Below are 23,214 nucleotides of genomic sequence, written 5' to 3'. Positions count from 1 at the left end.
TGGCTTGTTGCACAATTATTAAAGCCGGAAAAACTCTTCGATACTCTTGACATGCTCGAAATACAAAGTTGTTTCAAAGTTAAATCGGTCACATTTTTTTTTCTTTTTTGTATACCTTGGTCGAGGCTCGTATGAGAGCTAACACACAACTCACAGCAAGGAGGCATGAGACAAGAGGGGCGGGAGTGGAAGGGACAAAACAGGGGGGAACACATTAGGTGAACTGTGGAAGGGAGAGGGATGGGGATGGGATGGGGAACATGGCGAAGAGAAGATGGACATTTCAGGGACTTTCAGGAAGGAAAGCAGGAGAAATGAAGGAAGTGGGCTTGGGTGGATTATCGGGGGTAGAAAAGATCGAGGATTTGGATGGGGGAAGATAAGAGGTGGTGGTGAACAGCTGTTTTGAAAGCCTGGAGGGAAGAATGGGAAAGAATAGAGTGAGGAAGTTTATTCCAAAGGCGGGAAAAAAGAGGAATGAAAGAGTGAAGATGAGCAGTGATTCGTGATTTTGGTAGTTTTACCAGAAGGGGGTTGCTGGCGGACCTTGAGCGCCCTGTGGAAATGTGGTTGGGACAAATCGCAGAGAGAGCAGGGGGGGCAAGGCTGGAGAGGAAGTCGGTAGAAGACAGAAAGACCACCGACCAACCTGCGGTGATTGAGTGAGAGGCCCAAAGACTCAGCTTCATTGCGGGAGATGCCGATGATTTTAAATGCCCTGGTTTCGACAGCGTGAAGCCGAGAAAGGTGGGAGGCAGGAGCACCAGCCCAGAGGGGAGAGCAGTACTCCATCAGGCTACGGACAAAAGCTTTGTAAGTGGTCAGGAGCTCAAGAGGGCCGAGGAAGGACTTAGCACGACGGAGGATTCCCAGTCGGCGACTGGCTTTTGAGGCGAGTTTGGAAATGTGACTTTCCCAGGAAAGGTCATGGCAGATAGTGAGACCTAGAAGCTTGAAAGAAAAGACTTCTTCCAGAGGATTGTTGAGAAAGTGGATGGGGGGGTTTTGTAAACGGTCCTTTCGAAGAGACATAGTGAGAGTGTGAGATTTGTCCGGATTGAAAGACATGTTCCACGTGTTGGACCAGTTTGTGATTTTATCCAGATCTGCAGTGAGCGAAGAAGCTGCTGCTTGCCGGTCTGAGGAATGACAGATGGTACGGCAGAGGGTGGAGTCGTCGGCAAAGAGAAATAGAGGATTTTCCAGAGAGTCCAAGAGATCATTGATGAAAACCAGAAAAAGAACAGGGCCCAGAACGCTACCTTGAGGAACTCCAGCCTGCACAGGAAGAGGGGATGAAAGAACTCCATTTAGGGCCACACGTTGACTGCGACAGGAGAGGAAGTCTGCGAGCCATGAGTGGAGATGGCCTTGAATACCATGGGAAGAGAGTTTGGTGAGTAGGGCAGGGTGCCAGACTGTGTCAAAAGCACGTGATATGTCCAGGGATACGGCTCGGATTTCCTGTCTGGCATTGAGGACCTCCATCCATTGATGGGAGAGCAGTAGCAGCATATCTAGGGTAGAGTGACCTGGTCTGAAACCAAATTGATGATTGGAAATCAAGCCATTGGAGAAGAGGAAGGATTTCATGTCTGAAGCGATGATGGATTCCATCACCTTGCTGATGATTGGGAGAAGGCTGATTGGTCTGTAGTTACAGGGATCTGTTTTTGCACCTTTTTTATGCAGGGCAGTGATGTTAGCAGATTTCCAAGCAGATGGCAGATGACCTTGGGCAAATGAGAGGGTGAATAGAACAGAGAGAGGGTGAGCAAGAGCAGAAGAGCAGGCTTTGAGGACACGTGGGCTGATGCCGTCTGGACCGGTTGCAGAATCTGACTCGAGGTTTGAAAGCAAGCTCTCCACCTTGTCAGGAGAAAAGGATACAGAGTCCAGGGACAGTTGGGTGCGACTGGGTAAAGTGGGTAGAGATAGTGATGGGTTTGGGACACAAGATTTAGCTGCAAACACCGAGTTTAGACATTCAGCTTTATCACGTGTGGAATCAGCAGTGCGGCCATTTGAGGTAAGGGAGGGATGGAGGGGGAAACATACGCCAGAAACAGATTTGATTAAACGCCACCAGGATTTTGAGGAAGGAGAGAGGTTTGAGAGTTCAGACTTGAGATGAGAAAGATGTTGTTTTCTGGCTCTCCTGAGGGTAGCTACACACTTGTTCCGAGCTTTGTGGAAAGAACTGAGATTGCCCTCAGTTGGGTTTGCTTTCCATGAGGCAAAGGCAAGTTGTTTCAGGACAACTGCCTCGCCACAAGCTTCAGTAAACCAAGGGCGGGAGGAAGGGTAAGACAACTGAACACGAGAGGGGATAAATCTGTGCATGAGGGAGAGCAAGTTTCTTTGAAAGAATTCCCAGGATGAGTTGATGTTTGAGAAAGTAGTGATAGGAGACCAGTCTGTAAGTTTGATGGCTGCTCGGAGACCCTGCCAGTCGGCTTGAGTGAAATGCCAGACTCGACGGCGGTGAGGTGGTTCTCTGATAATAGCCAGGGTGATGTCCACTTTGACAAGGACGTGGTCAGAAGAACCAATTGGAGCGAAGGAAGAGCAGCAGATATTGTCAGGGAAATTTGTCAAAATCAGATCCAGAAGAGATGGAGTACCATTGGTTGAGATCCGGGTCGGGAAGTTGACCGATTGAGTCAGTCCCAATGAGTCGCAGAAAGCTTTTGCTGAGATGCCATGGCAGGTGAGAGAGGTACCCACACCTAGCCAACTGGCGTGATGACAATTGAAGTCACCACATAAGAGGAAGAGAGAGTTTGGATGAGAAGATAGAAGTTGGTCCATGTTTTCGGATAGTGAGGTGGAGATGGAGTCATCACTGTTCAGTGGACGGTACAGTACACATATAAACATGAGGTGGGAGTGGAGGGGAAGCCGAAGCCAGAGGTATTCCTGGGGGTGTGGGGGAGTGAGAGCAGTGCATGGAGAACATTTGGCTTCATTTAGCAATAGCATGAAGCTCATTTCAATCATTCCTGTTAAAGAACTTTTATTTCTGTAAAAAGCAATCTGGTCGAGTCCATGCAATTTTAATGATTCGTATGAGATTCTGTTTTGATGAATACGGACTGTTAACTCTGCCGTCGGCGTTCGAAGGGTTAATCTCTCATGAGTGTAACCTGCTAGATTTCATTGTTTTATTTTCATCTTTTACGAATAAGTATGAAATACACAATGGGATGTTTAACTTTAACAATCAAGTCTGGCCAGATTGAGCAGCCCGTGAAGAATGACATACTCCGCAATAACGTTCCTCTTTGCTTTTTGTTTCGTTGATACAGAGATCGACGCTCATGGAAAACTGAAAAAAAAACAGGGATGAGAAGCTAACATACCGACAATATTGCAAGGAACAGGCAGATAATGGATGGGAAATTGGACAAGGAACAAACGGGGAACCACAATCATCAGTCATGACAAACAGATGAGACCGGGGAACTGAACCCCGCCACCCCTGACCCCTTTTAACAGTTTTGATTTGATCTGATTCCGCTGGGAATCATTCCCAGAACTAGGAAGCTCAGAGGCATGTGCAGTGCACTATCGCTGGACTGGCACTCGCGATGTTCTTTATTCTCTAACCATCACTGTCATTTGGAATTTAAAGAACGATGATCAAAAGGGGTGTGATTGTACGAGAAACACTGATAAATAAATCGAAACAAATCAAATTCTGCATTCTTTCTGAAAATGTTGTTGAGATCTGTTGAGCCATTCATTGCTGAATCCCAGATAAAAGGCTTCTTGTTGCTAATTCTATTCAAGTAACCCATCACGATGCAAATGGGGAGGAAGCTGTTTACATCTTGCTTCGATGTCATTATTAACGTCACCATTCCCAAAGGGAGGTGTGTGTGTGTGTGTGTGTGTGTGTGTGTGTGTGTGTGTGTGTGTGTGTGTGTGTGTGTGTGTGTGTGTGTTCGTTCGCGCACATACGTTAATATAGCTCAATCGTTCTCATATCCACTGCAATCTATATGACCCGACAAGGCACTGCATTACACAAAACAGATGCAAAACACGATCCCCTTGACTGCAGACCCATCAGCTTACTTCCAATAATCAGCAAGATCATCAAATTCATCATCACAGTTGACGTGAAATCCTTGCTTTTCTTCGTCGTCGTATCAGATCACCAATTCGGATTCAGACCAGGTCACTCCACCATGGACATTCCGCTCCAACTCTCCCAACAATTAATGCAGGCCATCAATGTCAGACATTAGATAAGGACCATCTCTCTCGACATATCTCGAGCTTTTGACACTACAGTCTAGAATCCCGACTTGCACTCTAAACTCTCTGCTGATGGCATCCAAGACCAACGCCGCACATGGCTCACTGATTTCCTCCATTCTCGTAGCCAACATGTGGTTCCCAATGGAATCCTTTTTCTCCTCTCCCTGTCAAAGCTGGAGTGTGCACCAAGGCAGTGTTCTGGGCCCAGTCCTATTCATAATGTGTCAGGTCAGGTTAGATTCGATCTGTGACTTGCCACAGGTACCATGTAAACCTGTTCCATTGTCTGGTTATTGGCGATTAAACCGTCTCCCCCAACAAGTTTTTTGGTGAGGAGGGTGTATGATGGGGATATCCAGCAGGATGAAGAACAAAACCTGTCAAAGGGTGGAGGAGCTCCTTGTGAGCCAACGGCCATCCATATCGAGTGCCCAAATGTGTCTGCGGGCGTCCTCCTGCAGTTGGGTTAATTTTTATAAGGAGGTTGGTGGCAGGATTTGCACACCGGCCTCTCTAAAACCTTTCATTCCGCAAAACATTCCAAAAGCATTTTAAAAATGTGAAAACCCACTCCGTGGGAGTACCTCCTGTGCAGCTGCCCTTCGCAGGGCAGCTCACTGGATGACGGGATTGGGGCAAAGCCTTCGGGACCCCCAATCTTTGATAGGAGGGAAACCACAGGGTGACCTTCCCAGATCAGATTGCAGAAGGGTGTGTCGGGGTGGTGCTCAAGTGTCGTTCACCAGATGGCGGTCTTCTTGGGTTAACCTGAGGCTGTCACTTCGGGTGGGTCCCTGGAAATGTCCTATCCATGAGAGAAGATGATCACCTGTCTCTGTTATCTGAGCTCAAGCATTTGGACATCGGTATTACAGCACTCTCTGAGGTTTGGAGACCGGATTGTGGTGAGATCATGGTGGGTGGTTACACCTAGGATTGGTCTGGTCGCTCTGATGGTAACCATGCCCAAGGAGTTGCTGTCGCGGTGTCAAATAAGCTGACTCCAAGCTGTGCCCCAGGTGAGATACTCTTCTCGTCTTGGGGGATTTCAATGCATCGACTGGAACTGATGGGGATGGTTATGGGACGTGTGTTGGTCCCCATGGGTCTGGAACTGTGAACCAGAATAACACAAAGTGCCTCGACTTTGCAAGAAGTCATGGACTGAGGTCGGCTGGTTCATGGTTTCAGCGCCCACAAGCTCATCGCTGGACTTGGTATTCCAACGCTGGCGGTGTGTCAAAGGAGATTGACCATGTGCTCGTTGATAGTTGCTGGAGGATGACCCAGAACTGCAGGGTCTACCAGAGTGCTCAGTTCCTCAATACTGACCACAGGCTTGTTGTGGCAACTCTGAAGTTGTAGCTTAAATCCAGCAGAATGGTACCTTCCCAGCCTAGGCTGGATGTTGGCAAGCTCAAGGATGAGAGGGGAGCTGAGGAGTTTGCGAACAGGCTGAGTGGAGATTTGAGGGGTCTGGGTGCTTTGAGGGGTCCTGAAGAGTTGTGGAGTGCCTTCAAGACCACCATCCTTGATGTTGCCGATGGATGTCTTGGAACTCACCAGAGGGCGAAGAATAATTTTGTCTCTCAAGGGACACTGGATACCATTGACCAGTCCCAGGGCCAGGCTGTATGGCAGAGCTGAGCTGTTCAGGGAACTGAGGCGTAAAACTGTGCATGTACTAAGGGTGGACAAGGAGGCCTATGTGTTTGGAATCTGAAAGGGGGTAGGTAGAGCATCATCTGTGGTCAAATTATTCTCATCCTGCTTACAGGGGAATTCACGCATTGTGTTCCTCCAAGCCCATCACTCGGTGTACTGCAGTAAGAGCAGAGGGTGGTAGGCTCTTGACAGAGGAGTCTGAAGTGAAGGCTCGCTGGGCCGGTTACTTTGAGCGGCTGAACCAGGCTGATCCACCAGCTCTCGAGTTGGATGTCAGGGGTGTTACAATCCCTATTGCTGACACTCCAATCAACTGTGGTCCACCTTCATTTGTGGAAACACGGGCTGCGGTGAACCGGTTGAAATGGGGTAAAGCTCCTGGGATCTGTGGCATCCTTGCTGAACTTCTCAAGGCTGGTGGAAATGCTGCACCCGTGTCGTTGCATGCAGTTCTGTGCTCTGCCTGAAACACAGGCATCATCCCAACTGACTGGAAGAGGGGCCTTGTCCCTTTCTGGAAAGGGAAGCGTGATGATGGGTGACGCTGCTCTCATTGCCGAGCAAGGTCTTTGCTCGGATAATTCTTGATAAGGTTCGCCACCATCTGCTTGAGCACCAGCGTCCAGAGCAGTCAGGCTTAACACCAAAGAGAGCAATGATTGACCGTATCCTTGCTCTTCGGGTCCTCACCGAATGCAGACGAGAGTTTCGGCAGGGGCTGCTTGCAGCCTATGTTGACCTCTGTAAAGCGTTTGATTTGGTGAATCGGGATGCCCTCTGGAGGATTCTTGGTCTTTGTGGGGTGCCACCAAAGCAGATCAATCTAATGTCTGAACTATACTCTGGTACTGAGAGTGCTGTGGGATGTGGTGATACCATCTCTGACTTATTTCCAGTTGTTACTGGAGTTTGTCAGGGGTGTGTACTGGCACCCACACTTTTCTGCACTTGTATGGATTGGATTCTGGGGAGGATGTTGGAGAGATCAAGCTGCGGTGCATCGTTTGGGAATGTCAAGATCTCTGAACTTGTTTTTGCAGATGATGCAGTCATCTTTGCGGAGACTCGAGATGTCCTTTTGGGGGCCCTCGAGGTGCTGAACGAGGAGTCTGAGCCACTGGGATTATGGGTTTCCTGGGTCAAAACTAAGATGCAGGCTTTCAATGACATCTTGGATGCTGCTCTCCTGTCTGTGCCTGTTTGTGGCGAGGATGTTGAGGTTGTAGAGAGATTCATTTACCTTGGCAGTGATATTCATATCTCTCCTGGCTGTGAGCCAGAGGTCAACAGACATCTGGGTCGGGCCTGGGGAGTCATGGATTCACTGGATTATGGGGTGTGGCGCTGCCCTTACCTGTGCGGGCGGACGAATGTCCGAGTCTTCAGGTCCTTGGTGCTTCCATTCTTGCACTATGGATGTGAGACTTGGACTCTGATCAGGGATCTGAGACAGAGCCTTGATTCCTTTGGTACCAGGTCTCTTCGCAGAATCCTTGGCTCTTGCCGGTCGGACTTTGTGTCCAACGAGCGGTTGCTGAGAGAGACTCAAATGAGATTTGCTGTCTGCATAGTCCGTGAGCTTCAGCTGCGGCTGTACGGACATCTGGCTCGTCTTCCTGACCCTGATCCTGCTCACCAGATTCCCTCAGCGAGGGAGCCTCGTGAGTGGAGGAGGCCAATGGGCCGGCCACGTTCCTCATGGTTGCAGCAGGTTGATCGGCATCTCAAGGAGATAGGGATGGGCCAGGCATCTACCTGGGGGATGGCCAGACGGAGGCCCCTGCAGTACCTGTGGAAAGTGGATGCAGCAACGCGCTGTGGTGCATGCTCCCAGTGTATGTATGTATGTATGTATGTATGTATGTATGTATGTATGTATGTATGTGTGTGTGTGTATGTATGTATATATGTATGTGTATATATATATATATATATATATATATATATATATATATATATATGTACAGTATGTATGTATGCAGAAAGCATCGGAAAATGCAATGCCCGTCTGTGTCCTCTTTGGATTCACTCTTCTTCGTCCGTATGCTAAACATGATGAAAACAGCTAAAACCGAGAAGGGCACTCCGGAGAGCGCATACCTACGCCGCACAATGCCTGATCCACAAGAACATATCGGGCCCAATACATTTTTGAAATTTGATGCTTTACAGAATGAGATCATTTTTGGCCCAATCACTCAATTGTGAAGAATCACTGTAAAAATTGAATAATCCTCAGATCCGGATCCGGATTTGGATCTTCACCAAAATCAAATGAATTTTCCTTGTCACACACACAACTTGTCCACTAAGGTTTGTCCGAATCCGTCCTCAACTTTTTGAGACATCGTGCTATGTATCATTTTTGGCCCTATCTCTCGATGGTGAAGAATCACTTTTAAAATTCTCATAACCAGATCCTGATCCAGATTTTCAGCAAAATCGAATCAGTTTGTCCTTGTCACACACCCAACCTGCCCACCAAATTTCATCTGGATTTGTCCACAAGTTTTGAGATATCCTGCACATAAACAGACAAACAAATAGGAATAGACAAACAAGAAAAAGACATGCAGAGCACGATACTTGCAAAATCCGCCCCCTCTCCAAAGGTTACCATGGATACATCAAATTGTCCATTTCATTAAGATTATAATTGACAATATTAATCAAAGCCTCGGTCAATCAGATGAAAATTCATTATTTTTCAGATTGAACTTAATGATTTTAGAAGTTTGACCTTGACCTATGACCTTTTGACCCCCAAAATAGTTTGTTTCTAAATTCAGTGATATACTATACAATTGCTGCTTAATTTTCAGGTTTGTCAGATGAAAATTGACTTTTTCAGATTAAATTTGAAGATTTTAGATGTTTGCTCTTGAGTTGACCTTTGACCTTTTGATCCGAAAAATAGTTGGTTTCCCAATTCAGTCATGCAATTTGCAAATCCTGTTCAACTTTCCAGTCAATCAGATGAAAAATTATGATTTTATCATTTTGACCTCAAGATGACCTTTGATCTTTGACCTCAAAATCAATGGGCTTAGTTGAAACTACCTCTACGACTTGGTGAAGTTTCATGACTATCGGTTTGGAATTGTGAACCGTAGGCGGTTGATGAACAAACAAGAAGAACATGTCGTGCAGAGCACGATACTTTCAAAATCAATAAAACAAATTTAACCTCAAAAATCATTGGTGGTTGAATTAAATGACCAAATATGCAACTCCTCTTCAAATTTCAAGTCGATCGGATGAAAATTTACAATTTTAGAAATCCAGCCTATGTATTTGACCTTTTGGCCAAGGTTGACCTCCAAAATAATTGTTGGTTGAATTCAGTGACCTGATATGCAAATCCTCTTCAAATTTCAAGGCAATCGAATGGAAATTGAGGATTTTAGATATACCACCTTAGTTGTTGACCTTTGGCCTATGTTGACCTTTTGACCTTTTGACCTCAAAACAATAGGCTTATTCCTTATGACAAACTCTATCATGTGAAGTTTCGTGAAGATCGGTTTGGAATTGTGACCTGTCGGCGATAAACAAACAGGCAGACAGACAGAATAACAAAATCGACTGACCAATATACTTGAAAAATCTTCAATTTCGCAAGTAACAAACAAACAGACAGAGAGGGGTGAAAACATGACGGAGGTTAAAAAATACAAAACGATTGATGATTTTAGGTGACCTTGACCTTTTGATCTCAAAAGTAATGTGCTTCGGTGACCCAATATGCAAACCCTGCTCAAATTTCAAGTCAGATGTAAATTGACGATTTTGTGACCTTGACCTTTGACTTTTTGACCTTGACAGAACACAGGTTACATTTGAATTGGGTCACTGACCTCTTGATGTGACTGACATTGATATTTATGCAACCTTGACCGTTGACCCTTTGATCTAAAAATAACAACAAAGCAATCGACTTCGAGCTTTTGATAGAACCAATTCAGTGACCCGATATGCAAACTCTTAAAATTTCTGGTCAATTGGATGGAAATGGAAAATTTGATGTGACGTTGACCTTTGACCTTTTGTCGAAATTATTCATTTGTCTTCTCCATATTCTAAAAATAATGCTTTGTTGAAAATTTGATGACAAAAGTTCAAATGTTGAAAAGGTTACAGCCCGGACAGACACACACACACAGACACGCACACAGAAGTGATTGCAAAACCCCGTCTCTCGCCACGCGAGGTACAGGCTAATAAACTCAACGATGTCGATTCATATCTTCAATATTATGCTGAATAATTGTTTGAAATAGTGATTTGAGAAATCTTGGCATTGATTTGAATTTTGATTTTTTTTTTTTTTTGTAATTTGTAGCTGTCTGAAAGGTGATGTTAAATGGACCCCGACCACATTCCTCAGTGTGTGGAGGGAAGTGTTTTCGGCCCCCACAAAAAATAAAATAGAAAAAAAAATTATTTCTTCAAAATGCCAAGAGGATTACAACAGCACCGGGAAACTCCGGGTTTCCCTGCGAGTCTATGCATAAATGAAACGACCTGTGATGTCTTTGCTTGCCCCACTGTTCTACTGCCCTCACCCCGCCCCCCCCCCCCATTGAATTTAAAGCCATTAGATTTAATTAGTTTGGTGTGAATGTTGTGCAAGGTCGATGTGGCACCAGGATGGCAGTTTACAGCTGGGTTGAGATTTTTTTTTTTTTGTATACCTTGGTCGAGGCTCGTATGAGAGCTAACACACAACTCACAGCAAGGAGGCATGAGACAAGAGGGGCGGGAGTGGAAGGGACAAAACAGTGGGGAACAGACACATTAGGTGAACTGTGAAAGGGAGAGGGATGGGGATGGGACGGGTAACATGGCGAAGAGAAGATGGACATTTCGGGGACTTTCAGGAAGGAAAGTAGGAGAAATGAAGGAAGTGGGCTTGGGTGGATTATCGGGGGTAGAAAAGATCGAGGATTTGGATGGGGAAGATAAGAGGTGGTGGTGAACAGCTGTTTTGAAAGCCTGGAGGGAAGAATGGGAAAGAATAGAGTGAGGAAGTTTATTCCAAAGGCGGGAAAAAAGAGGAATGAAAGAGTGAAGATGAGCAGTGATTCGTGATTTTGGTAGTTTTACCAGAAGGGGGTTGTTGGCGGACCTTGAGCGCCCTGTGGAAATATGGTGGGGACAAATCGCAGAGAGAGCAGGGGGGGCAAGGCTGGAGAGGAGTCGGTAGAAGACAGAAAGACCACCGACCAACCTGCGGTGATTGAGTGAGAGGCCCAAAGACTCAGCTTCATTGTGGGAGATGCCGATGATCTTAAATGCCCTGGTTTCGACAGCGTGAAGCCGAGAAAGGTGGGAGGCAGGAGCACCAGCCCAGAGGGGAGAGCAGTACTCCATCAGGCTACGGACAAAAGCTTTGTAAGTGGTCAGGAGCTCAAGAGGGCCGAGGAAGGACTTTGCACGACGGAGGATTCCCAGTCGGCGACTGGCTTTTGAGGCGAGGTTGGAAATGTGACTTTCCCAGGAAAGGTCATGGCAGATAGTGAGACTAAGAAGCTTGAAAGAAAAGACTTCTTCCAGAGGATTGTTGAGAAAGTGGATGGGGGGGTTTTGTAAACGGTCCTTTCGAAGAGACATAGTAAGAGTGTGAGATTTGTCTGGATTGAAAGACATGTTCCATTTGTTGGACCAGTTTGTGATTTTATCCAGATCTGCAGTGAGTGAAGAAGCTGCTGCTTGCCGGTCTGAGGGATGACAGATGGTACTCGGGATTGACAGATGGGTTGAAACTCGGGCTAGACAGTTCAAAGGTGAGTGTGCGTACCTCCAGGCTATCCTGCCAGCGCTCTCCCTCATCTTGGTCGGCCACTTATTAGCACAAACCTTCCTCATCCGAGGTCGCTCAACTGCTTTCAGGCAAACAGGTTCACCAAGCTTCTGTTGGATTTGGGGAGGTGGTGTCGAGAGAATTTCATGCGGAGATGAACGTTGAACGTAACTGTTTGCTCGACTCCACGAGAGACTGGCGACCAAAAGCGACCGGTCACTTTTGATCATTTCTTTTTGTGAAACCTCACAGCTGAAGCTCCAGAGAGAGAGAGAGAGAGAGAGAGAGAGAGAGAGAGAGAGAGAGAGAGACCTAGAATCTGCACCTCGGAGGGGTTACCATGGCAGCTTTTCCGGAGAGCCGGAAGCAGTTTCTGTCGCTGTGGCCGTTTGTCCACCGTGAATGTTTGTGACGGTTCCATCTTGTTGCTCACCATGTGTTTTGGGGTGGGGGTGGAGGGGGGGGGAGTACAAGCTATTTGCTGTGTCCACTCGCTGAGGTTTTTTTTTCTTCTTTTCTTTGTGACAAAGAAGCTAAATTATTTCCGCTTGTCCAAGGGATCATTGTCTCGATAGTTTTCCGTCGAAAAATATTCTTAATATGTTCCCATCAGCACGGTTTATTTGTCGTTTTTATTATACAACATGTCTTCCACTTTGCAGCAAGATCGTTGGGTGAAAATCTCTTGAACACAAATGCATTTCCTATCGGTTTTAAACCCCCCAGCGTACTTGTAATGTGCTTGTCGGATTATACCGTGGCCTTTGCCGTGCTTTGATTGCCATGACACAACTTACCGGATTTACCGTTGGCTGTTTGTGGGTGCCGAGCCCAGAGGCCGACGTACGGCCTTGCTCTCTGAATCGCTTGCTATCGGATTCTCACCCTGTGCCTTTGACAGATCACTTCGATACGAGTGGACGGGTGTGAGGAAGATGTCTGACAGCAGGAATCCCAATGGTGTTTGTACTGTGAATTTAAAGGAAGACAAGAGAGCATTCCTCGTCATGGAAACATACATGATTATATTGAGCAAAAGGTTGCAGCCAGGCTTCCTGTTTGAATGTTATCAGTTTGTTTTTCCTTTATCCTTCATAGCCGATTGTGGTTGTGACATTTGTGCTCGTTTGTTTATTTGTAGTAACTCAAGGCATTTCCCTCGTCACTTACACAGACCTCAGCTGCTCTGAACGCCCGTGGTGTTATACATTTCACAAGATGTATAATAATTGTCCACAATGCTGATCCGATCAGATCGGTACCAGACAAACATTTCCACCTCGCATCTCCTTTGCTCTGGCCGACGTGGAACTGTGAGATTTGTCATCTTCAAGGAAGAATTTCACGAAGCCCCATCTCAAATATTGTGTTCAGTTTTGGTCACCGCATTTGAGGAAGGACATGACTGCCATCGACAAGGCACTGGATTGATCCTGTGCCGAGTTCGACTCAACTACGAGAAGCGGCTGAAGGCAACGGGACGTTATACATTATATAGGAGGTGATTACGAGGGCACCTGATGGAGAGATTTAAGGTAATGAAGGGGAGGGACATAATATGAGCAGAAAAGCTTTTCAGTGGAATGGACAGTGACAAGACCAAGGGCTACGTTCTGAGAGTAAAGAAAGGAGAGGTAAGACTGTAGTAAGGTAGGGGTCTTGTCTTCACTCAGAGTAGTTAATGCATGGAATGGTCTCCCTGAAAAGGTAGTGGCAGCAGAGAGAGAGAGAGAGAGAGAGAGAGAGAGAGAGAGAGAGAGAGAGAGAGAGAGAGAGAGAGAGAGAGAGAGAGAGAGATAGAGATAGAGATAGAGATAGAGATAGAGATAGAGATAGAGATAGAGATAGAGATAGAGATAGAGATAGAGATAGAGATAGAGATAGAGATAGAGATAGAGATAGATATATATATTGGACCATACTCTTTGCAGAGCGTTGGTGCTGCTTCAGCAGTCTCCTTGGCCTTTGGGTACAATCCTGGACGGGTCGCCACTCCAACACAGTATACCAGCATACTGGCACTCATTTTTGCCGACCTCGGAAGGATGACAGGCCGAGTTAACCCCACCTGGTATTAATTCAACAGGTGAGCGGGATTTGAACTCAGGACCCAAGGATCCAAAGCCCACCACCCTAACCATTAAGCCAATACTCGGCGTAAAGGTTGTGGCAGCAGAAACAGTAGATAAGTTTAAATTAAAAGGAGATAGGTACCCAGACACACTGGGGATTGAGGGTATAATAGGGGTATTGGCAGGACTTGAAAGGTAGCTTGAGTATGGACGGGTGATTGTATACCTGTGTCATGATTGTGATGTCTGTGAGAGGGTCTCCTCAAAAGGTTAATGTGCTATCTGTATTGATTAATTGCTCACTACAGACCCCAAATCTCCCCCCACCCCCTGACAAAAAACATTATTTTATAATTTTAAATAGTAATAATAATATTTTTGTAAAATTATATATGTGTATGAAACACCATGGTGATATCTCTTCTCAACCCCGAACCTTTATCCCACAGCCCCCCCCCCCACCCTGAGTGAATTTAAGTTGATAAACCGTTCCATTGAATTGATATGGTGTCGAACTGTTGATACAGTGCAGGTTTGTTAGTCCCCATTGCCTCGTCCTGCGTCCAAGGTCTTTGTGTATCCCTGCTTGTTTTATTTTTTCACAGGCTCAGGTCGTTTCTCTTGGAGATTAAATGTCCGCAAAATCCCGGAAAGACCTCTCCATGACAGTTTATCCAACGTGGCATCACGTGAAGGAAGCTTAATAATTGAGCACTGCTCCGCAGGGTGGAAAGAAGATTCTGGAGAGATCTTTGTAAATGTGGCATCAGGGATTATGTCTATATATATATATATATATATATATATATATATATATATATATATATATATATATATATATATATATATATATATATATATATATATATATATATATATATATATATATATATATATTTGTATGTAGAAGGGCCGTTGTGTACGTGACAATGCTTTTTAAGTCCCTTTGATCAATTAGGGGTGTTTACACTTCAAATTGATCGGAAGGATTTGAAACTCGACCAATAATTCAAAGCACATACAGATCGGGCTCGGAGTGGGAGGCAGAACACCTCTTCTCCAACTGAAGGTCATTTACATGGGTGAGCCTCCTGTTTTATTTACTTTTTTTATATTTTTTTACTGACAATCAAATAGTGACGTGGTAATTCTTCTGGGATGAGCTCCGGTTTCCTGAATTTTACAATCAAAGCATATCACTCCTGCTTTCAGCTGTATTTGGACACGCAACGGAGCGGGGAATTGTCTCAAAAGGCTTCAGTTGTTTGTGAAGAAGAGAAATTCTTCCAATGTGTGAACTTGTTGGATCTTTCGAATCGTATCGCACGTCCTTTTGAACATACCAAACATCACAATTATTCCAGATGAATGTTTACCTCTGTTTTCAGTTTTGGCCACCAATCATGTCATTAACTCACAAATACAATCTTTTTATGGGGATTTTGAGCTTGTGTTTATCTCGGATGACTTCAAGATGATTATTTACACCTTAACAGGTAAACAAGAATCTGAATTACCTTGTGCACCTTCCTGCTAATTGCATCTCCACATATACCGTTGAGATGGTGCGGCACCTTCAGCTCCTTAGTCTTGGCTTCATGGATGACAAACAAAGAAAAAATCCACACGGACCGTTGAAAAAAAAGAAATGATGAAACCACAAGTTGTTTCTTTGAAGAAGCTTTTTACGTTTGAGATTTATTGTCTTTGTGCTTTGTGGAAACCCCAGATTGTGCTCAGCGCTCACAATCCTTCCTCTCGTAGTTTCTCGAGTAAGGTTTAAGGAATACTCTCTTGATGCTCTTCGAAGTTCATACTTTCAAAAAGCACACTGAGCACTCTCTACTAATGTGGTGCTTTCTGGACAAATAATCACATCTCATGCCTGGTGTCGGAGTGGCGACCCGTCCAGGATTGTGAGCAAAAGCCAAGGAGATTGCTTAGGCAGCACCAACGCTCTGCACAGAGTATGGTCCCAATGGATGGATGGAATCACATCTCAGGTATGACTCCCTTTTGAGGGAATATTCAGTAATCCTCTTTGTGCTTTCTTGTGATGGTAAAGAGCACATGCAGCCCCACCCCCTCCACCCCCAAGACGTTCCTTTTTAACGAATGGGATTCTGTTTCTGAAATGAAATCTTTGCCTATTGCCTGTTTATTTTGTTTTTCAAATGAAATCTCACTTTTTCTTCATGAAAATGCAGCATTTCCAAAGTTTTAAAAGTAAAATTCTCAGCATACCTCCACACATGGCTTGCTGACTTCCTCGACCCACGTAGCCAACGTATGCTTCTCAATACATCCTTTCATCTCTTCTCTCTGTCAAGGCTGGGGTTCCCCAAGGCAGTGGTCTGAGCCCCATACCATTCCTGATCTTCATCGATGATCTCTCTGACTCACTGGAAAATCCTCTTTATCTATTTGTTGATCATTCCACCTTCTCATTCTTCAAATTCTGCCATGACATCCCTCATTCTTCAAATAGGCAGGCTGCATCCTCTTCCCTGTCTTCTGAACTTGATAAAATCACAAGCTGGTCAAACACTGGAATATGTCTTTCAATCCAGACAAATCTCACACACGCTCTCTGTCTGAAAAGGACTGTCTGTCGAACCCTCCTATTTACAAACACCTTGAAGTTCAGTCCCTCAAACACTTCGGCCACAGAATATGCAATAATCTCTTTTGGGCAAACCCTATATCAAAGTTTGCCTTCAAATCCAGCTGTATAAATCAAATTCAAATCCAATTCAAATACACATGTATATATATATATATATATATATATATATATATATATATATATATATATATATATATATATATATATGTATATATGTATATGTATATATATGTATATGTATATGTATATGTATATATGTATATGTATATATATGTATATGTATATGTATATGTATATATGTATGTATATGTATATGTTTCTATATGTATATGTATATATATATATATATGTATATGTATATATATATGTATATATATATATATATGTATATATATATATATGCATATGTATATATGTGTATATATATATATATGTATATATATATATATATATGTATATGTAAATATATGTATATATATGTGTGTATATGTATATATATATGTATATATATGTATATATATATATATTGTTGTGGTTACCAGATTCGCAAACCACCATTCAGGTCCCTTAGGTGAGGTATCTCGGTAAGTGCATGTGTAGTTAGGCCCAAACCCGTTGTCTAGTGGGAATACATGTCATTTATGCGAGCTGCGACTCTTCAGGATAGCCGTTTTTCTTTTACTATCTTTATTTTGGACCAACCGCCATGATCACAACCACAACAACAACCACCAACCACAACGCCGCTTCACCACAACCGCCACGACCTTTACCGTCACAACTCGCCACCATCGCATCACCGTCATCTCGCGCCACTCATGGGCACCGATGCTGGACTCGTGTAGGGCGCACGTTGAACAGCGTGTACAAAATCACGGATTTTGTGCTTCAAAAACGGATCAAAAACGACACACGCCCACTTTTTGCCGTCCAATCGGTGAGCGAGGGGCGAATTGGCCCCGCCCCCAGGGCGATCGATATATGCAAATTTGTGGATCAAAAAGCCTTCACGCCCACTTTTTCTCGGGCCAATGGGAAGCGAGGTGAAAGGTCAAAGGGAGGGGGTCAAAGGCGAAGTTACGGGGGGATAAAAGGACGGTGTTCGTCAGTCAGTGAGGGGAGAGTCGCAAGAGAGAACGAGGGAGAGTCAGCAGAACGGGGTCGGAGAGTCAAGAAGAGGAGAGTCGGAAGCAGAGGGTCAAGACTTCGCGGGCGGTGGAGCTGCTCGTCGTGTGCGTTGGAGTCGGAACGGAGGGGACGGAGCTGTGGAAAGGCGGCGACACCAGACGAGGGGGTGCTCGCGTCGTGCAGGAAGCTGCACCCGAGGGAGGCCGACAGCGCGACCTGGCCGAGGTGGAGACGCTCGTCGCATATAATAAAGATCCTCTATACCCCGAGCATCAGCAACCCCCTCCTGTTTCCCCCCGCGCTGAGATAGTGCGACCAAGGGGGCCCTGTTCCCACCCCCAGCCAGGCACTGTCCACGAGGCCCGCGGGTTGCGGGGCCATCGCCGCTCCGCGTCTCATCACCAGACGGGTAGGCCCGACCCGGTCTCGGCCTCAGGCCTACCCCATTCTTGAGGGTATTTCTTTTCCTTGGTTTTGGGTATGTGTTGTCGGCGCCGTCTGTGAAGTAGAATTGTATAAGTGTTGCCGTGTGCTCGGTAGTCGGTATTAGCTCTGCACTGTGTTTTCACTTTTATGTTTGCTTTTTGTGTAAATGGAATTGTGTTTTCTTTCTTTTTTTGTGTGCATTTGGTGGAATTGTATTTGTGTGCTTCCCGTGTGCCGAGAATAAATGTGCTTTATTGTTGAACTGTTCTCCCGCTTCGCTTCGTCTTTTCCTCCATTGAGTCCCCATCTTGCTTCACGTAAAGGGTTGGTAGTGGGCTGAATACGCCCGATAATTAATCGAACCGTCGAGGTCGACGATAACACCGCTCGGTTATTCTGATAGTACGGAACGGGTCGCTTAAGTGGCCCGTGTCCGAAGTCGACCTGCGGCGAGGTGCGATCGCCCGGTCTACCCTCCGCGTGGGTACTTAGGTAGTTCGAATTTGGCGAGCAACCCTATCCCACGCGGGGGCTGATTGGCTCGATCGCGGTGAGACCGAAAGGTCCACCCGTGACTGGTTCCCGGCGTTAGTCCGAGAGGGTCACGACTGGATTGTCCGTCCGGTGGGCGACGTGCCGCGATTCGAGTTACGTGGCCGTCGCACGCCGGCGGGCGCGAAGACCGCAACACTGGTGTCAGGTCGTGCGATACAAATTCATCGCCCTCCTCGCGGCACTGGTATCGGAGAACAGGAAAACGGGCTCTCCTGTCTCCGGCTAAATTCACGGGAATCGGTCCAGGGGTGAGAAGCGACCCCCGATTCCCTCCAAATTACGAGCGAGCAAATTAACCCTTTACGAGAAGCAAGATGGCGTCTCAAGGCGAGCGGGAGCCGGGGGTATTAGAAATGTATATGTGTAGTAATGTAGAGTCCATGGTCCAGGATGGAATCCCCGAGCAGGAAATGTTGATTGTGCAGGAACACGGACTCGCCCAACTGAACCCAGGGCCCGAGGTGGGTGCGGCAGCGGCCGCGGTGTATGACACCTCCCCCCCCCCCCTCTCCACCAAAACCCTTCCCCAACCCTTGCCGAAACGGCTCAGCTGAGTGCATCCAACATGGCCCAGCTATGCGCCATGCTGGCGGCAATGAACAAACAAATGAATGAAGTGAAAACAGCGATGGATACAAATACAAATGAAATGAAAAACGAAATGAAAGACATGAACGAAAAGATGGATACAAATACAAATGAAATGAAAAACGAAATGAACAAGCAAATGAATGAAGTGAAAACGACGATGGATGCGAATACACAGCAAATGAGGGAAGAAATGAAAGAGCTGCGGGGTGAGACGCAGAACATGGGCCGATGCCTGCAGGCGGGCATGAAGGCCGTGACCAGGGAGCTGGGAATGGCGACTTCACGTGTGGGAGCAAACGAGCTGGGTGGGGGTGCAACGGCTGACAGGCCCGCGGTGGAGGCGGGTGAAAAAATAATTCGTGGAACGTGTTGGGCGAGGGTCGTGACGATGACCGAAAGGGAAAAATTAAATGGGGAGACCAAAACGTGTGAGACGAGACACGAGGTGACGACAAAGGAAATAATAATAGTTGAGACAAGGGAGGTAAAGGGTGAAGAGTTGGCAGTGACGGTAGCCGGGAAGGGAACGACAGAGGAGAGACTGCACGGTGAGGACGGGGTAAGTGACGCACACACACACACGGAGGTAGTGGAGGATAATGGGGGTGAGCTCGCGGAGCGTGCAGGGACCCGGTGTGAGCAGCTGGATGGCCTCCTCCAGGAACGAGGGGAGGGAGTATGCCTTGAGGCGAGTCACGACCAGGTGAGTTCGGTCGTGCTTTGCGAGGTTGAGGGGACGAGTGCTGTGGACGGGTGCACGGAGAGCTTGGGGGTATAGAGGCCCCGGAGACCCTTGTGGGGACACGAATCCCCAGTGTGGTTGTCCCTGTGTGTGTGGTGCAAGGTGTGAGTGCGTCCCCGTGTGTGGAAGCGACCCCGTGTGTGAGTGGTGTGGTGGCGATGGTGCCGGAGTACGTGCTTCCCAGCACGCCGTGCGTGGGTGAGGCACCGTGTGTGAGTGAGGCCGTGTGTGTGAGTGAAACGGCCAGTATGAGTGAGGCACCACGTGTGAGTGGTGTGGTGGCGATGGTGCCGGAGTACGTGCTTCCCAGCACGCCGTGTGTGGATGAGGCACGGTGTGTGAGTGAGGCACCGCGGGTTAGTGCCCCCGCGTGTGTGGGTGAGGCACCGTGTGTGGATGAGGAACCGCGGTTGAGTGCCCCCGCGTGTGTGAGTGAGGCACGAGTGAATGGAGCACCACGTGTGAGTGGTATGGGTTATGCAAGGGAGACCGTGTGTATGAGAGAGCGGTATGAGAGGGAGATGTCGGTTGGCATGCGGGAGCACGCAGCCGCGTCTCCCGGTGTGAGTTTAATGGTGTGGACTGTGTGCGTCGTGACACGCAGGTGTGCGTGGGTTGAATGGAGACGACGACGGCGACAGAGGAGAGAAAGCCGGGTAGCGGCTGTAGTTGTTTCGAGGACCGTGCCGGGTTCACCCAGCAGTGAGCACGCGGTTCGTGCTGTGCAACGCACGAGACCACCACGTGCTCGCTTGCGAGAGTGAAGTCCCGGTCCGGAAACGCACGCGGTGGATTTGCCGATCCCGCGGACGGACAAAGTTTAGGCAGGTAAATGGATTTGGACCGGACGGGTTCTCCACGCGATCGTGTGTGTTCAGCTCCAACGGGCAGGGCACATGTGTTCGCGTGGGGAACCCCTCGAGACGTGTGGCTTGTGTTTTTTTTTATATGCGCACGGTGACGTCATGGCTGCACGTGTGGTTGGAATCCGGCAGGAGGGGTATCCCGGCCGATGGTACCGTCCAAGGAGGGACGAGGAACACGTGCAGCTGCATGACGTCACGGGCAGGTGTAAAGTGCGCGAGCGCGAGTTGCCGCGCTGGTGATGCGCATAAAAAAAAAAAAAAGCAAGCCTCACTTTCGGGTGTACAGGATTCCTGGGAAAGGGGTGGAAGACCCCCTTATCCTGGGCACAGGATGAAAACTAGTTAGGGGGAAGGGTTAGCTTAGTTAGACCGACTTCATGGGGCAGGGGTAAGTCCTCATGGAGTCCGTGGAATGGATTAGGTAGAGGGATTGTAGCCAGATTTAGGTTGGGAAAATGGAGAATGGGATTATTTGGAGGACAGTGACAGACTTGTGAATGTGTAGTGGGGACGTAGCTTAGCTACGTAGTGTTAAAAGGAACGTGCTGTAGTTTAAGGGACGACGTGGGAGCACGAGTTAGTTAGGGGAGGTAGTTAGAAGGATGGCAGAGTTCAGTGGTGTGTGTGTTGAAGAGTTGGTGAGTGAAGTGGAAGCATGTGCTTGGTGAGTGAGTGAGGCCAGCGGGTCTGTGTGTATGGAGTGAATGGGGAATGCATGGTGCGATGAGTGATTGGGGGGAGGAGTGACTCCCGCCCAAGGGACCCCGGGGTCAGTGTAGAGTGAGTTAGCTGGGTTAGTCAAATTGAAAAATGGAGGTCGTTTTGTTGTTGGTGGGAAAGTAGGCTCGAGACCCATTTGGAGGGGTGCAGGAGCCCTGTTGACGGGCTTGGGAGCGTGGCTGCGAAAGGTGAGTATCGCTGAGTGGGTACCCCGGGCACCAGGCTAGTCGGCCGCGGTAGGCCAAGGGCCCATGGGGGCCGGGATAGAGTAGTGGGCACGGGTGCGCCTGCTTGGTGCGGGGGCCCGGGGCGCCATTAGCCGCGTGGGCAGTGTAGTGGGCACGGGTGACCCTCGGAAAGGGACCCGGGAGGCCGGCCTGCCACGTGTGCGTTTCAGGGGAGGTGCCATGGGGGGCACTCCCGGGTGTTAGGGAGCTGGTAGGCTCGGAGGCAGTGTAGTGCCCGGGGGTGCCATAGCGGGAGATTCGGCAGAGGGTCGTGCCTGCCAAAGGGAGCCACGTGTCCCAGCCAGGAGACCGTGTGAGGGCACGGAGAGAAAATTGGGGGGCGAGGCCCGAAATTGTGAGGACACCAACACAGGCGACGGGAATCTGGGTTTATAGAACCAATAGTTTAAGCAAGAGGCGCTTGTTGAAAGCCCCGGGGTAGTTTAACTGTTAAATGGATAGGGTAGATTAGGAGATGTACCCCTCCGCACCATCCATCCCCTCGTTGTCGTTGTGGGCCGCTGGACCCACTTGGTGTTAAGATCGCCGAACTCTGGGGAGGCCATTCTGAGGCTTGAGTTGGGCCTCGACACAGGACGTTAGCTCTCCCTTGTTCCCCTCCGGGAAGGGAACGTAGGGGTTGGGAGTAGGCTAGGTGACAGAATAGGTTAGCCGAACAAGGACGATAAAGGGGGTTAGGGGACGATTTATAGTGGGGAAGTAAAAAAAAAAAAAAAAAAAATTAAGTTGGGGCTAAATTGGGGTTTGACAAATTGAGGGAGTGGGTATGTACAGTGACAGGCAAAGGCGATAGGTGGGAGGGAGACAGGAAGGTAGGTCCGAGCCCGCCTTCCAAGTGGCCAGCACCACCGCACTCCCTCCACCAACCTCCACTGAACGGCAAAAGCTGGCCAGCTTCATCTGCTGGCTGTGTGCTGCAAGGCCTGTGCCGGCCCACTTCATCTGCCGGCTGGCTGTTTTTTCTTCAAGGCCTGTGCCGGCCAGTTCATCTGCCGGCTGTGTTTGCCTGCAGCGGCCTTCTTCTGCGGGCTGTGTTTGCCTGCTCACCTTTGCCATGCCATGCCCACTGCCCACGTTCACCAGCCCCGTTCAATTTTTGCTTTGCCCCCCCCCCCTGTTCATTTCCATGTGCGCCAGGATCAAGGCAACAGTTTGCAAGCTGCGAGAACTGCCCTGTTGGCAGCTACAACACGGGCCTGCAGTGGCGGCCCGTGCACCGTGTTTGCGTCCATCCATTCATCCATCCATTCGTTGTGCTCATTGCGTGTGCCACTTGAGCTGGCACGGGGACTGCGTTGTGCAGCCCATGCACCGTTGTGGTTCACTGCATTCAGTTCAAACCGTTCATGCATCCATTCGTTGTGTTCATTGCGTGTGCCACTTGAGCTGGCACGGAGACTGCGTTGTGCAGCCCAAGCACCATTGTGGTTCACTGAGTTCAGTTCAAAAGGGAAGGCCTTGGACTGCGTGTGAGCAGCCAGCCACGTTCCCTGTCACCTGCATTGT

General features: G+C 47.8%; 1 protein-coding gene across 8 annotated transcripts in view; it reads left to right on the top strand.

Annotated features, from left to right (window-relative positions):
• The window catches only part of LOC147014718 (sodium/calcium exchanger 3-like), a 412,647-nt gene that overhangs the window by 47,974 nt on the left and 341,459 nt on the right, over nucleotides 1-23,214 (top strand). Inside the window, exon 1 of one of the 8 annotated variants that reach the window (XM_085852871.1) lies at nucleotides 13,704-13,820. The exons of the other annotated variants lie outside the window; for them this stretch is intronic. The gene's annotated coding sequence lies outside the window, so the exon portion shown is untranslated. Of the gene's footprint in view, nucleotides 1-13,703; nucleotides 13,821-23,214 lie in introns of those variants that run through there. 8 annotated transcript variants of the gene reach the window in all.

The sequence above is a fragment of the Eptatretus burgeri genome, chromosome 13, assembly GCF_056783735.1.
Source record: "Eptatretus burgeri isolate ZD-2024b chromosome 13, Ebu_testis_v1, whole genome shotgun sequence".
Taxonomy (NCBI): Eukaryota; Metazoa; Chordata; class Myxini; order Myxiniformes; family Myxinidae; genus Eptatretus; species Eptatretus burgeri.
This window is presented reverse-complemented; position numbering and strand designations above follow the sequence as displayed.